Genomic DNA, 15,370 nt, shown 5'->3' on the forward strand with positions numbered 1-15,370 from the left:
CTGCTTACTTTGTGCCTTCCAACGCACAATGCGAACTACAGGTAGTGCTGCAGGGCCCACACCCTTTTACTTGCCATACAGAGCAGCTCTGGAGCTGTTACAGTGCCCAGCTTCTGCAAGAAATCAGCTTGAATGCTTCAGGGGCTGGGGCATAGCCAACATGAGCCCCACACCGAAGGAGCGTGGAGGTGTTTAATGCGAACTAGGGGTCATCCAAGCGCTGCAAAAGGCCGACATGCCCTGCACGCCCATTTTCTCTATTCATATGCAGACGAGGGTTGAAGCCAACTTTGACCCACTGCTTGGATGACATCACCATATGCAAATCCATCTGCTGCAGGCCTTCCTCCAGGAATGCTTGCACTAGTTGTTGCATTTGGTTTGTTGTTTGGGGGTGCTTCAGTATTAGGCAGCCTTCTGCCCTCCCATGTTCATCTGAAAATATGTGTTCTCCCTGCAGTTGTTGTCCCCAGATGAGAGTTCCCTTGTGCTGCCTCAGTTGAATCTTCTTTACTTGACAGAGATGTGCCTGAGCAGCGGCCCTCCCCAGCCCTATCCCAAATCATACTTATTTTGCATAGGAGATACCATGGTCATGAAGATTGTTCTCCCAGGGTGAGGTTCATTCATTGCATTCTGGGTATGCTGACCTTTGTGATTTCCCCAAATGTGGGAAACTTGACTGCATTATTTGTGGTAGTGGGGGACTGTGTTTGTGCTTTCCTCTGGTCAGCTCTGGTAAAAGTCAGATTTCTTTGTCTCAGATCTTCCTCTAGCCTTGTTCTTCTTTCGAGAGTTCCCTTGTGCTGCCTCAGTTGGATCTCCTTTACTTGACAGGGGGGTGCCCAAGCAGCGACCCTCCCCAGCTCTAGCCCAACTCCTACTTACCTGCCAGGTGAGATACTATGATCATGAAGGTGCTTCTCCCAGGACAAGGCTCACCCATTGCACTCTGGGTGTGCTGCCCCTGTGATTTCCCCAAATGTGGGAAACTTGACTGCATAATTTGTGTTTCCACTGGTCGGCTTTCATATAATTCAGATCTCTTTGTCTCAGGTCTCTCTCCAGCCTAGTTTGCAGTCTGTTTCCACTTCTTTTTTTTTGAGCCCCTCCCTTCTATACCCTTGTGCACTATCCTGACTTCTCCTCCTGTCTGCTTACTTTGTGCCTTCCAATGCACAATGCAAACTACAGGTAGTGCTGCAGGGCCCACAGACTTTTACTTGCATTACAGAGCAGCTCTGGAGCTGTTACAGTGCCCAGCTGCTGCAAGAAATCAGCTTGAATGCTTCAGGGGCTGGGGCATTGCCAACATGAGCCCCACACCGAAGGAGGGTGGGGGTGTTTAATGCGAACTAAGGGTCATACAAGCGCCGCAAAAGGCCGCCATTCCCTGCATACCCCTTTTCTCTTTTCATATGCAGATGAGGGTTCCAGCCAACCGTGCCCACTGCTTGGATGACATCACTGTATGCAAATCCGTCTTCTGCAGACCTTCCCCCAGGAATGCTTGTACTAGTTGTTGCATTTGGTTTGTTGTTTGGGGGTGCTTCAGTATTAGGCAGCCTTCTGCCCTCCCATGTTCATCTGAAAATATGTGTTCTCCCTGCAGTTGTTGTCCCCAGATGAGAGTTCCCTTGTGCTGCCTCAGTTGAATCTCCTTTACTTGACAGAGATGTGCCTGAGCAGCGGCCCTCCCCAGCCCTATCCCAAATCATATTTATTTTGCATAGGAGATATCATGGTAATGAAGACTGTTATCCCAGGGTGAGGTTCATTCATTGCATTCTGGGTATGCTGACCCCTGTGATTTCCCCAAATGTGGGAAACTCGACTTCATTATTTGTGGTAGTGGGGGACTGTGTTTGTGCTTTCCTCTGGTCAGCTCTGGTAAAAGTCAGATTTATTTGCCTCAGATCTTCCTCTAGCCTTGTTCTTCTTTCGAGAGTTCCCTTGTGCTGACTCAGTTGGATCTCCTTCACTTGACAGGGAAGTGCCCGAGCAGCGACCTTCCCCAGCTCTAGCCCAACTCCTACTTACCTGCCAGGTGAGATACTATGATCATGTAGGTGCTTCTCCCAGGGCAAGGCTCACCCATTGCACTCTTGGTGTGCTGCCCCTGTGATTTCCCAAAATGTTGGAAACTTGACTGCATAATTTGTGTTTCCCCTGGTCGGCTCTCGTATAATTCAGATCTCTTTGTCTCAGGTTTCTTTCCAGCCTAGTTTGCTGTCTGTTTCCACTTCTCTTTTCTTGAGCCGCTCCCTTCTATGCCCTTGCGCACTATTCTGACCTCTCCTGTCTGCTTACTTTGTGCCTTCCAACGCACAATGCAAACTACAGGTAGTGCTGCAGGGCCCACACCCTTTTACATGCTTTACAGAGCAGCTCTGGAGCTGTTACAGTGCCCAGCTGCTGCAAGAAATCAGCTTGAATGCTTCAGGGGCTGGGGCATAACCAACATGAGCCCCACACCGAAGGAGGGTGGAGATGTTTAATGCGAATTAGGGGTCATCCAAGCGCCGCAAAAGGCCGCCATTCCCTGCACATCCCTTTTTTCTTTTCATATGCAGACGAGGGTTGAAGCCAACTTTGACCCACTGCTTGGATGACATCACCATATGCAAATCCATCTGCTGCAGGCCTTCCCCAGGAATGCTTGCACTAGTTGTTGCATTTGGTTTGTTGTTTGGGGGTGCTTCAGTATTAGGCAGCCTTCTGCCCTCCCATGTTCATCTGAAAATATGTGTTCTCCCTGCAGTTGTTGTCCCAAGATGAGAGTTCCCTTGTGCTGCCTCAGTTGAATCGCCTTTACTTGACAGAGATGTGCCTGAGCAGCGGCCCTCCCCATCCCTGTCCCAAATCATACTTATTTTGCATAGGAGATACCATGGTCATGAAGATTGTTCTCCCAGGGTGAGGTTCATTCATTGCATTCTGGGTATGCTGACCCCTGTGATTTCCCCAAATGTTGGAAACTCGACTGCATTATTTGTGGTAGTGGGGGGCTGTGTTTGTGCTTTCCTCTGGTCAGCTCTGGTAAAAGTCAGATTTCTTTGTCTCAGATCTTCCTCTAGCCTTGTTCTTCTTTCGAGAGTTCCCTTGTGCTGCCTCAGTTGGATCTCCTTCACTTGACAGGGGGGTGCCCGAGCAGCGACCCTCCCCAGCTCTAGCCTAACTCCTACTTACCTGCCAGGTGAGATACTATGATCATGTAGGTGCTTCTCCCAGGGCAAGGCTCACCCATCGCACTCTTGGTGTGCTGCCCCTGTGATTTCCCCAAATGTGGGAAACTTGACTGCATAATTTGTGTTTCCCCTGGTCGGCTCTCGTATAATTCAGATGTCTTTGTCTCAGGTCTCTCTCCAGCCTAGTTTGCTGTCTGTTTCCACTTCTCTTTTCTTGAGCCGCTCCCTTCTATGCCCTTGCGCACTATCCTGACTTCTCCCGTCTGCTTACTTTGTGCCTTCCAACGCACAATGCGAACTACAGGTAGTGCTGCAGGGCCCACACCCTTTTACTTGCCTTACAGAGCAGCTCTGGAGCTGTTACAGTGCCCAGCTGCTGTAAGAAATCAGCTTGAATGCTTCAGGGGCTGGGGCATAGCCAACATGAGCCCCACACCGAAGGAGGGTGGAGGTGTTTAATGCGAACTAGGGGTCATCCAAGCGCCGCAAAAGGCCGCCATGCCCTGCATGCCCCTCTTCTCTATTCATATGCAGATGAGTGTTGAAGCCAACTTTGACCCACTGCTTGGATGACATCACCATATGCAAATCCATCTGCTGCAGGCCTTCCCCCAGGAATGCTTGCACTAGTTGTTGCATTTGGTTTGTTGTTTGGGGGTGCTTCAGTATTAGGCAGCCTTCTGCCCTCCCATGTTCATCTGAAAATTTGTGTTCTCCCTGCAGTTGTTGTCCCCCGATGAGAGTTCCCTTGTGCTGCCTCAGTTGAATCTCCTTTACTTGACAGAGATGTGCCTGAGCAGCGGCCCTCCCCAGCTCTATCCCAAATCATACTTATTTTGCATAGGAGATACCATGGTCATGAAGATTGTTTTCCCAGGGTGAGGTTCATTCATTGCATTCTGGGTATGCTGACCCCTGTGATTTCCCCAAATGTGGGAAACTGGACTGCATTATTTGTGGTAGTGAGGGACTGTGTTTGTGCTTTCCTCTGGTCAGCTCTGGTAAAAGTCAGATTTCTTTGTCTCAGATCTTCCTCTAGCCTTGTTCTTCTTTCAAAGGGGCAAATACTATCTGCGCAACCCCTTTTGGTATGATGTTAAAAGGATGGGGGAATTAGAAGGTGTGAAAAATCAGAGAAGGAGATATGAATAGTATAGGGTGTAGTTAGTGAAGAATGGTGCCGCCAGTAGGTAAACTAGTACCCTTACTAGTGTGGATTATTTATATAGGAAAAAACCTTGGCGCACCAGGGGTGAAGAAAGGAAAGCCTAGAAGGAGTGGTCAGATGAATTCTAAATTTATTTGTACACTTTAAAACATATATTAAAATTTCATTTAAAAAATATGACACATTTTAGTTTGACATAAAAAAATATATAATAACAAAAAATATATAAATTGATATAACAATAATCTATTATTTTCCACAAATGTCAATACTTATGAATAAGAATAAAATTAAATGCTCGCTCCAAGAAGCATGAGAAATAAAGTCCCGAGACCTGTTTATCCCACGTGGATAGTATTTACTGTCTTTTAGAAAAAGGCAGTTTTTTATTTATGTTTATCAGGGTCTTCCTGTATAATGATACTGCCGTGTATCACCCAATTCCACCAGGCTAGGTTAAGTGGCTGATGGTGTTTTTATAGGATCACGGTCTGTTGCACCCTTCACCCACTGTGGCTGTTAGTGTTGTAGTGATGGTTTCCAGGACTTTCCCTTTTTGTACGAAACACATATAAAAATGATGTATATCTGGTAACAGTACCTGTAGACCGTAAGTGTGGTGAGTCCTCCGCTACCTCCTTTCCCACGGGTCCGCAACTGCAGGACCTCTGGTGGGGCCGGGCAGCCGATTCCCAGAGCTCCGATACAGCACGTATCGCCTGGCCCGCAAGTGTGGAACGCAGGCCAGTCGCTTCCGGTTTCGCGGCTTCCGGCTTCCGGGAGTTACGTGTCGTCAGCAAAACAGTGGTGATTCGAGTTGAGCTCCGGCTTCATACAGCAATCCAACGCGTTTCTCCCATCTAGGGCTTCCTCAGGGATTGGTATCATGCAGAAACAGGTTCCTTATATACCTGGCACTTTCTAATGATTGGACTTTTCTGCAGTAGTCCCATAATGTGTTCATTAACTCCTTCTTTACTGGAGCAGAATTCATCATTATGCAGAAAAGTTAAAACAGGCTCATTAAATCTATATATTTAAAAAAAATCTTAATTATTTAGTGCAACTATCATAATTAAATCAAGATTTATTGTTTTTTATTTTATTTTCCAAACTTTTTATTTTTATTTTTTTTTTTTTATATTTTTTTTAAAAACTTCTGACCAATGAAAAGTAGGGTGAACAAAAGGATAGAGATGAAAGAGAGAAGGAAGGAGGGGGGGGGGGGTTCTAAGGAAGGGAAGGTGGATAAGTCTTCCCTATATTTGATACAGGAGGGAACCATATCAATTTGAGATGAAAATGCGATTTGGGTTAATCATCTGGACAAGCTATCATTCCAGAAAGCTTGCTAAATCAAAATCGATGTTTAGACCTTTTGGAGTGATGGTATCCATTTGGTAGATCCATTTCGCTTCTTCCTTTGATATTTGGGCCACTGTGTCTCCACCTCTCCAGTTGTTTTTTATTTTCTTTATACCCAAGAACTTTAGACATGTGGGATCACTGTTGTGATGGTGTGCAAAGTGTATTGGGATGCTGTGGGTTTCCATTTTATTCCTGATGTTCCTAATATGTTCTGAAATGCGATTTTTTAAGGGTCTGATGGTTCGCCCCACATACTGTAATCCACATGGGCATTCTAAGAGATACACTACTCCTTTTGTATCACATGTTATCTCTTCTTCTATTTTAAATTCTTTCCTATTGGACTTGGAGCAAAAGGTTTGAATATTCTTGGTGCTAGTGTAGTTGGTACTCTTACAGTTCTGACATCTTAAACAATGGTAGAACCCCTTTGTTCTTTTGCCTTTTTGCAACCAAGTAAGGTTGGCACTTTCTTCTGTCTTTACTTCCAATGGGAGGGCACTTTTCACTAGTGATGATTTGATGTTCCTCGCTTTCTTAAAGATCACCTTCGGTTTCCTTGGAAGAATTTCACACAATTTTTCATCCTTTAATAGAATGGGCCAATATTTATTTAAAATCCCCTCGATTTTGTTCGATTGTGAACTGTACTGGGTAATGAAAGTTGTCTCATTCTTCATTTTCTCTATATTCCCCTTCTTGGATTTTTTTGGGATCATAAGAGTGTTCCGTTCCAGGTTTCGAACTTCTTCAAAATCATTCCTAAGGCTTATTTCATCGTAGCCTTTTTCAGTGAACCTGTTCTTCATTTCCTGTGCTTGCTTCTCGTACTCTTCTATTTTTGAGCAGTTTCTTTTCAGCCGCTTGAATTGTCCTTTTGGGATGTTCCGAAGCCAGTTTGGGTGGTGGGCGCTTGTTTTTTCGATATAGGTGTTACAGTCCACCTCTTTGATGTGTGTTCGTGTTTCAAGAGTATTGTCCTCCACATAGATCTCCAGATCCAAAAAGACAATTTTCTCCTTACTGTAATTTACAGTGAAGTACAGGTTAAGATCATTCTGGTTCATATACTCAATGAAGTTGCCTAACTCCTCTTCGCTGCCGGACCAGATGAATAGAACGTCGTCTATGAATCTTTTCCATAATCCTATTTTTTCTAGCATGGGATTTGAGTTCCATATATTCCGGTTCTCCCACTCCGCTACGAACAAATTCGCATACCCCGGTGCGAATTTAGTGCCCATAGCGGTTCCACGGACTTGTCTATAATACTCTCCTTCGAACCAGAAGTAATTATGGTTTAGTATGAACTGTATTGCTGCCATCAGAAAATTTATTTGGCGGTGGTGTATATCACTGTCCTCACATAAGATTTTTTCCACATATTCACATCCTGCTGCATGTCCGATCACACTGTAGAGGGAGGTGATATCACAAGTCACCAAAATGTACCCTTCTTTCCATTCAAAATCATTCAAGATGCGTAAAACATCCATTGAATCTCTCAAGTAGCTCTTTTGTTTGGCAACTATTGGTTGAAGGAATCCATCAATATATTCTGACAAATTACATGTTAAAGAATTTATTCCTGCCACTATTGGCCTACCTGGTGGATTCGCTTTATTTTTATGTATTTTCGGCAAGATGTAAAATACCGGTAGTGTTGGGTATTCCATGTTTATGTAGTCGAACTCTTTTTTGTCCAGGATTCCTATAATGAGTGCCTCTTTTAGCAACTCCTCCATTTCCAACTTATACTCTTTTACGGGGTCTCCAGCCAATCGTTCGTAGGTAGTGGTATCTTGTAGTATTCTGGTTGCTTCCCTCACATACTGTTGCCTGTCCATCACCACAAGGGCTCCTCCTTTGTCGGCTGGCTTAATGCAGATCTCTTTGTTAGCTTCCAGTTCTTTCAATGCTTCGGATTCCTTCTTGGACAGGTTATGCTGTGGGTTTTTGGTACTCATCTCCTCTATTTCTTTTTCCACCATTCGTTGAAATGTTTCCACAAAGGGGCCTTTTTGATGGCTTGGATAGAACTTTGATTTTTTCTTTAGGCTTGTGTGTTGATATATTGACTCATTTATCTCTTTGTCCTTAGTTGTTTTTGTTCCCAAGTAGTGTTTTTTCAGAGTTAGTTTCCTTATAAATTTGTGAAGGCTTATATACGTTTCAAATTTGTTAAGATTTTTTCTTGGGGCATATTTCAGCCCTTTACTTAGAACTCTTTCTTGTTCCTTTGTTAGTATCACTTTACTGATGTTATGTATTCCTTCTGTTTTTACTTTCGTATTTTTGGTCTTGCTCCTTGAGAGAATTCCTCCTCTTCTTCCTCGTTTTGTCTTGCTTTTCTTTTTTGCGTTGGATTCATTCTCCAATCCAATTTCTTTAAGGAGATGTCCTGTTGTGCAAGTCCTAAAAAATGATCCATATGTTCATCTGCACTTCCATATCCATCTTGTTCTTCTCTTCTTATTTTGGCCTCACTATCTTTTTCTTTTCCTTTAGTGTATCTTTCTATATTCAAAAGGAGTTCCTTCCTTGTAACTGCACTTTCTTTTTTTGCGTCATTCACTCCTTTCCTATAGCCTTCTAGTGCTCTATTGAGATGTTGTTGATAATTAGTTCTTTCTTCCTGATTGTTCCTCTGGACTTTGTAACCTGATCTTGTTCTATCCCTTCTATATCCACCTCTGTTTTCCCATTCGTTCCAATATTGACGCCCTCTCGTTCTTGAGTGTTGTCTATTCCACTTCTCCTCGTAATTATTTCCATTTCTGTTCCAACTCCTCTCGAATCTTCTGGGGGCATTTCTTGAGTAGGAGTTCATCCTTTCTCTTCCCTCATTTTGGACTCTTTGGTTATACCGTCCTCTTTGTATGATGTTTCTGTTCTCCATATGCGCCCTTCCTGAATTCCATGTTCCTAACGTAGGGGAGTTCCTCCGTTTTAATGCTTTTTCTGTGGACCTGTATCCTTCCTTGCGGTCCTGAACATCTCTTCTATACTTTTTCTGTTTAATTTGTATAACCTCATCCTCTATAGTGTTCAGATGCTTTTGTGTTAATTCTTCCAGGTTCTTGTACTCCTCTAAATGTTGAATCGGTAGTAATTTATCCTGTACTTCTTTGATCTCTTTTTCAATTTTCTTTATAGTCCTATGTCTGTCTTTTATAATTAACTCCATTAATTTGTAGGAGCAATTATCCAGTACTTGGTTCCATTGTGTTTCAAATGAGTCATCATCTGTAATGAATGATGCCTCCTTTTTTATCCGTAAGCCTCTTGGGATTAGTTTTGTTTCCAGATATTTGGTCAATGTGGTGGCGTCCCACCATTGTTTTATCTCAGATATGAGTAATTTCTCATATCTGAGAAAAAGTGAACACACATTGTCCATTTGAATAGTAGGTTCCATTGATTTTAGTGGTTGTTCTTCTTCACTAAAAATATCCTTTAATTTGCCCATCCTTTCTTCTCTTAGAATGAGCATTTTTCCTGTAATATGGTATTTTTTCTTTTCTTCTATTTTGGGTGCAGCTGATAGATTGTAGGGTATAGCAATAAATTTAAAAGGGCAAATACTATCTGCGCAACCCCTTTTGGTATGATGTTAAAAGGATGGGGGAATTAGAAGGTGTGAAAAATCAGAGAAGGAGATATGAATAGTATAGGGTGTAGTTAGTGAAGAATGGTGCCGCCTACTGGCGGCACCATTCTTCACTAACTACACCCTATACTATTCATATCTCCTTCTCTGATTTTTCACACCTTCTAATTCCCCCATCCTTTTAACATCATACCAAAAGGGGTTGCGCAGATAGTATTTGCCCTTTTAAATTTATTGCTATACCCTACAATCTATCAGCTGCACCCAAAATAGAAGAAAAGAAAAAATACCATATTACAGGAAAAATGCTCATTCTAAGAGAAGAAAGGATGGGCAAATTAAAGGATATTTTTAGTGAAGAAGAACAACCACTAAAATCAATGGAACCTACTATTCAAATGGACAATGTGTGTTCACTTTTTCTCAGATATGAGAAATTACTCATATCTGAGATAAAACAATGGTGGGACGCCACCACATTGACCAAATATCTGGAAACAAAACTAATCCCAAGAGGCTTACGGATAAAAAAGGAGGCATCATTCATTACAGATGATGACTCATTTGAAACACAATGGAACCAAGTACTGGATAATTGCTCCTACAAATTAATGGAGTTAATTATAAAAGACAGACATAGGACTATAAAGAAAATTGAAAAAGAGATCAAAGAAGTACAGGATAAATTACTACCGATTCAACATTTAGAGGAGTACAAGAACCTGGAAGAATTAACACAAAAGCATCTGAACACTATAGAGGATGAGGTTATACAAATTAAACAGAAAAAGTATAGAAGAGATGTTCAGGACCGCAAGGAAGGATACAGGTCCACAGAAAAAGCATTAAAACGGAGGAACTCCCCTACGTTAGGAACATGGAATTCAGGAAGGGCGCATATGGAGAACAGAAACATCATACAAAGAGGACGGTATAACCAAAGAGTCCAAAATGAGGGAAGAGAAAGGATGAACTCCTACTCAAGAAATGCCCCCAGAAGATTCGAGAGGAGTTGGAACAGAAATGGAAATAATTACGAGGAGAAGTGGAATAGACAACACTCAAGAACGAGAGGGCGTCAATATTGGAACGAATGGGAAAACAGAGGTGGATATAGAAGGGATAGAACAAGATCAGGTTACAAAGTCCAGAGGAACAATCAGGAAGAAAGAACTAATTATCAACAACATCTCAATAGAGCACTAGAAGGCTATAGGAAAGGAGTGAATGACGCAAAAAAAGAAAGTGCAGTTACAAGGAAGGAACTCCTTTTGAATATAGAAAGATACACTAAAGGAAAAGAAAAAGATAGTGAGGCCAAAATAAGAAGAGAAGAACAAGATGGATATGGAAGTGCAGATGAACATATGGATCATTTTTTAGGACTTGCACAACAGGACATCTCCTTAAAGAAATTGGATTGGAGAATGAATCCAACGCAAAAAAGAAAAGCAAGACAAAACGAGGAAGAAGAGGAGGAATTCTCTCAAGGAGCAAGACCAAAAATACGAAAGTAAAAACAGAAGGAATACATAACATCAGTAAAGTGATACTAACAAAGGAACAAGAAAGAGTTCTAAGTAAAGGGCTGAAATATGCCCCAAGAAAAAATCTTAACAAATTTGAAACGTATATAAGCCTTCACAAATTTATAAGGAAACTAACTCTGAAAAAACACTACTTGGGAACAAAAACAACTAAGGACAAAGAGATAAATGAGTCAATATATCAACACACAAGCCTAAAGAAAAAATCAAAGTTCTATCCAAGCCATCAAAAAGGCCCCTTTGTGGAAACATTTCAACGAATGGTGGAAAAAGAAATAGAGGAGATGAGTACCAAAAACCCACAGCATAACCTGTCCAAGAAGGAATCCGAAGCATTGAAAGAACTGGAAGCTAACAAAGAGATCTGCATTAAGCCAGCCGACAAAGGAGGAGCCCTTGTGGTGATGGACAGGCAACAGTATGTGAGGGAAGCAACCAGAATACTACAAGATACCACTACCTACGAACGATTGGCTGGAGACCCCGTAAAAGAGTATAAGTTGGAAATGGAGGAGTTGCTAAAAGAGGCACTCATTATAGGAATCCTGGACAAAAAAGAGTTCGACTACATAAACATGGAATACCCAACACTACCGGTATTTTACATCTTGCCGAAAATACATAAAAATAAAGCGAATCCACCAGGTAGGCCAATAGTGGCAGGAATAAATTCTTTAACATGTAATTTGTCAGAATATATTGATGGATTCCTTCAACCAATAGTTGCCAAACAAAAGAGCTACTTGAGAGATTCAATGGATGTTTTACGCATCTTGAATGATTTTGAATGGAAAGAAGGGTACATTTTGGTGACTTGTGATATCACCTCCCTCTACAGTGTGATCGGACATGCAGCAGGATGTGAATATGTGGAAAAAATCTTATGTGAGGACAGTGATATACACCACCGCCAAATAAATTTTCTGATGGCAGCAATACAGTTCATACTAAACCATAATTACTTCTGGTTCGAAGGAGAGTATTATAGACAAGTCCGTGGAACCGCTATGGGCACTAAATTCGCACCGGGGTATGCGAATTTGTTCGTAGCGGAGTGGGAGAACCGGAATATATGGAACTCAAATCCCATGCTAGAAAAAATAGGATTATGGAAAAGATTCATAGACGACGTTCTATTCATCTGGTCCGGCAGCGAAGAGGAGTTAGGCAACTTCATTGAGTATATGAACCAGAATGATCTTAACCTGTACTTCACTGTAAATTACAGTAAGGAGAAAATTGTCTTTTTGGATCTGGAGATCTATGTGGAGGACAATACTCTTGAAACACGAACACACATCAAAGAGGTGGACTGTAACACCTATATCGAAAAAACAAGCGCCCACCACCCAAACTGGCTTCGGAACATCCCAAAAGGACAATTCAAGCGGCTGAAAAGAAACTGCTCAAAAATAGAAGAGTACGAGAAGCAAGCACAGGAAATGAAGAACAGGTTCACTGAAAAAGGCTACGATGAAATAAGCCTTAGGAATGATTTTGAAGAAGTTCGAAACCTGGAACGGAACACTCTTATGATCCCAAAAAAATCCAAGAAGGGGAATATAGAGAAAATGAAGAATGAGACAACTTTCATTACCCAGTACAGTTCACAATCGAACAAAATCGAGGGGATTTTAAATAAATATTGGCCCATTCTATTAAAGGATGAAAAATTGTGTGAAATTCTTCCAAGGAAACCGAAGGTGATCTTTAAGAAAGCGAGGAACATCAAATCATCACTAGTGAAAAGTGCCCTCCCATTGGAAGTAAAGACAGAAGAAAGTGCCAACCTTACTTGGTTGCAAAAAGGCAAAAGAACAAAGGGGTTCTACCATTGTTTAAGATGTCAGAACTGTAAGAGTACCAACTACACTAGCACCAAGAATATTCAAACCTTTTGCTCCAAGTCCAATAGGAAAGAATTTAAAATAGAAGAAGAGATAACATGTGATACAAAAGGAGTAGTGTATCTCTTAGAATGCCCATGTGGATTACAGTATGTGGGGCGAACCATCAGACCCTTAAAAAATCGCATTTCAGAACATATTAGGAACATCAGGAATAAAATGGAAACCCACAGCATCCCAATACACTTTGCACACCATCACAACAGTGATCCCACATGTCTAAAGTTCTTGGGTATAAAGAAAATAAAAAACAACTGGAGAGGTGGAGACACAGTGGCCCAAATATCAAAGGAAGAAGCGAAATGGATCTACCAAATGGATACCATCACTCCAAAAGGTCTAAACATCGATTTTGATTTAGCAAGCTTTCTGGAATGATAGCTTGTCCAGATGATTAACCCAAATCGCATTTTCATCTCAAATTGATATGGTTCCCTCCTGTATCAAATATAGGGAAGACTTATCCACCTTCCCTTCCTTAGAACCCCCCCCCCCCTCCTTCCTTCTCTCTTTCATCTCTATCCTTTTGTTCACCCTACTTTTCATTGGTCAGAAGTTTTTAAAAAAAATATAAAAAAAAAAAAATAAAAATAAAAAGTTTGGAAAATAAAATAAAAAACAATAAATCTTGATTTAATTATGATAGTTGCACTAAATAATTAAGATTTTTTTTAAATATATAGATTTAATGAGCCTGTTTTAACTTTTCTGCATAATGATGAATTCTGCTCCAGTAAAGAAGGAGTTAATGAACACATTATGGGACTACTGCAGAAAAGTCCAATCATTAGAAAGTGCCAGGTATATAAGGAACCTGTTTCTGCATGATACCAATCCCTGAGGAAGCCCTAGATGGGAGAAACGCGTTGGATTGCTGTATGAAGCCGGAGCTCAACTCGAATCACCACTGTTTTGCTGACGACACGTAACTCCCGGAAGCCGGAAGCCGCGAAACCGGAAGCGACTGGCCTGCGTTCCACACTTGCGGGCCAGGCGATACGTGCTGTATCGGAGCTCTGGGAATCGGCTGCCCGGCCCCACCAGAGGTCCTGCAGTTGCGGACCCGTGGGAAAGGAGGTAGCGGAGGACTCACCACACTTACGGTCTACAGGTACTGTTACCAGATATACATCATTTTTATATGTGTTTCGTACAAAAAGGGAAAGTCCTGGAAACCATCACTACAACACTAACAGCCACAGTGGGTGAAGGGTGCAACAGACCGTGATCCTATAAAAACACCATCAGCCACTTAACCTAGCCTGGTGGAATTGGGTGATACACGGCAGTATCATTATACAGGAAGACCCTGATAAACATAAATAAAAAACTGCCTTTTTCTAAAAGACAGTAAATACTATCCACGTGGGATAAACAGGTCTCGGGACTTTATTTCTCATGCTTCTTGGAGCGAGCATTTAATTTTATTCTTATTCATAAGTATTGACATTTGTGGAAAATAATAGATTATTGTTATATCAATTTATATATTTTTTGTTATATATTTTTTTATGTCAAACTAAAATGTGTCATATTTTTTAAATGAAATTTTAATATATGTTTTAAAGTGTACAAATAAATTTAGAATTCATCTGACCACTCCTTCTAGGCTTTCCTTTCTTCACCCCTGGTGCGCCAAGGTTTTTTCCTATATAAATAATCCACACTTGTTCTTCTTTCGAGAGTTCCCTTGTGCTGCCTCAGTTGGATCTCCTTCACTTGACAGGGGGGTGCCCGAGCAGCGACCCTCCCCAGCTCTAGCCCAGCTCCTACTTACCTGCCAGGTGAGATACTATGATCATGAAGGTGCTTCTCCCAGGGCAAGGCTCACCCATTGCACTCTGGGTGTGCTACTCCTGCGGTTTCCCCAAATGTTGGACACTTGACTGCATAATTTGTGTTTCACCTGGTCGGCTCTCGTATAATTCAGATCTCTTTGTCTCAGGTCTCTCTCCAGCCTAATTTGCAGTCTGTTTCCACTTCTCTTTTCTTGAGTTGCTCCCTTCTATGCCCTTGCGCACTGTCCTGACTTCTCCCGTCTGCTTACTTTGTGCCTTCCAACGCACAATGCAAACTACAGGTAGTGCTGCAGGGCCCACACCCTTTTACTTGCCTTACAGAGCAGCTCTGGAGCTGTTACAGTGCCCAGCTGCTGCAAGAAATCAGCTTGAATGCTTCAGGGGCTGGGGCATAGCCATCATGAGCCCCACACCGAAGGAGGGTGGAGGTGTTTAATGCGAACTAGGGGTCATCCAAGCACCGCAAAAGGCCGCCATGCCCTGCATGCCAATTTTATCTTTTCATATGCAGACGAGGGTTGAAGCCAACTTTGACCCACTGCTTGGATGACATCACCATATGCAAATCCATCTGCTGCAGGCCTTCCCCCAGGAATGCTTGCACTAGTTGTTGCATTTGGTTTGTTGTTTGGGGGTGCTTCAGTATTAGGCAGCCTTCTGCCCTCCCATGTTCATCTGAAAATATGTGTACCTCCTGCAGTTGTTGTCCCCAGATGAGAGTTCCCTTGTGCTGCCTCAGTTGAATCTCCTTTACTTGACAGAGATGTGCCTGAGCAGCGGCCC

The 15,370-nt window shown here is 42.2% G+C and overlaps 8 non-coding genes across 8 annotated transcripts; all 8 read left to right on the forward strand.

The window, feature by feature from the left end:
- The first annotated feature begins 564 nt into the window (after positions 1-564).
- LOC134951057 (U1 spliceosomal RNA) lies at positions 565-728 on the forward strand. The gene has a single exon (XR_010183866.1). It is a non-coding gene; the product is annotated as a U1 spliceosomal RNA (small nuclear RNA).
- A 152-nt stretch (positions 729-880) lies between these two features.
- LOC134952658 (U1 spliceosomal RNA) lies at positions 881-1,043 on the forward strand. Its single transcript, XR_010185135.1, has one exon. It is a non-coding gene; the product is annotated as a U1 spliceosomal RNA (small nuclear RNA).
- Positions 1,044-1,716: 673 nt separating this feature from the next.
- LOC134951933 (U1 spliceosomal RNA) lies at positions 1,717-1,880 on the forward strand. The gene has a single exon (XR_010184575.1). It is a non-coding gene; the product is annotated as a U1 spliceosomal RNA (small nuclear RNA).
- A 152-nt stretch (positions 1,881-2,032) lies between these two features.
- Positions 2,033-2,195, forward strand: LOC134953619 (U1 spliceosomal RNA). Its single transcript, XR_010185686.1, has one exon. It is a non-coding gene; the product is annotated as a U1 spliceosomal RNA (small nuclear RNA).
- Positions 2,196-2,865: 670 nt separating this feature from the next.
- On the forward strand, positions 2,866-3,029 carry LOC134950915 (U1 spliceosomal RNA). Its single transcript, XR_010183749.1, has one exon. It is a non-coding gene; the product is annotated as a U1 spliceosomal RNA (small nuclear RNA).
- A 152-nt stretch (positions 3,030-3,181) lies between these two features.
- Positions 3,182-3,344, forward strand: LOC134953437 (U1 spliceosomal RNA). The gene has a single exon (XR_010185576.1). It is a non-coding gene; the product is annotated as a U1 spliceosomal RNA (small nuclear RNA).
- Positions 3,345-4,015: 671 nt separating this feature from the next.
- LOC134951452 (U1 spliceosomal RNA) lies at positions 4,016-4,179 on the forward strand. The gene has a single exon (XR_010184190.1). It is a non-coding gene; the product is annotated as a U1 spliceosomal RNA (small nuclear RNA).
- A 10,378-nt stretch (positions 4,180-14,557) lies between these two features.
- On the forward strand, positions 14,558-14,720 carry LOC134952994 (U1 spliceosomal RNA). Its single transcript, XR_010185346.1, has one exon. It is a non-coding gene; the product is annotated as a U1 spliceosomal RNA (small nuclear RNA).
- The last annotated feature ends 650 nt before the right edge of the window (positions 14,721-15,370 follow it).

This window comes from Pseudophryne corroboree, chromosome 8, assembly GCF_028390025.1.
Source record: "Pseudophryne corroboree isolate aPseCor3 chromosome 8, aPseCor3.hap2, whole genome shotgun sequence".
Lineage (NCBI taxonomy): Eukaryota > Metazoa > Chordata > Amphibia > Anura > Myobatrachidae > Pseudophryne > Pseudophryne corroboree.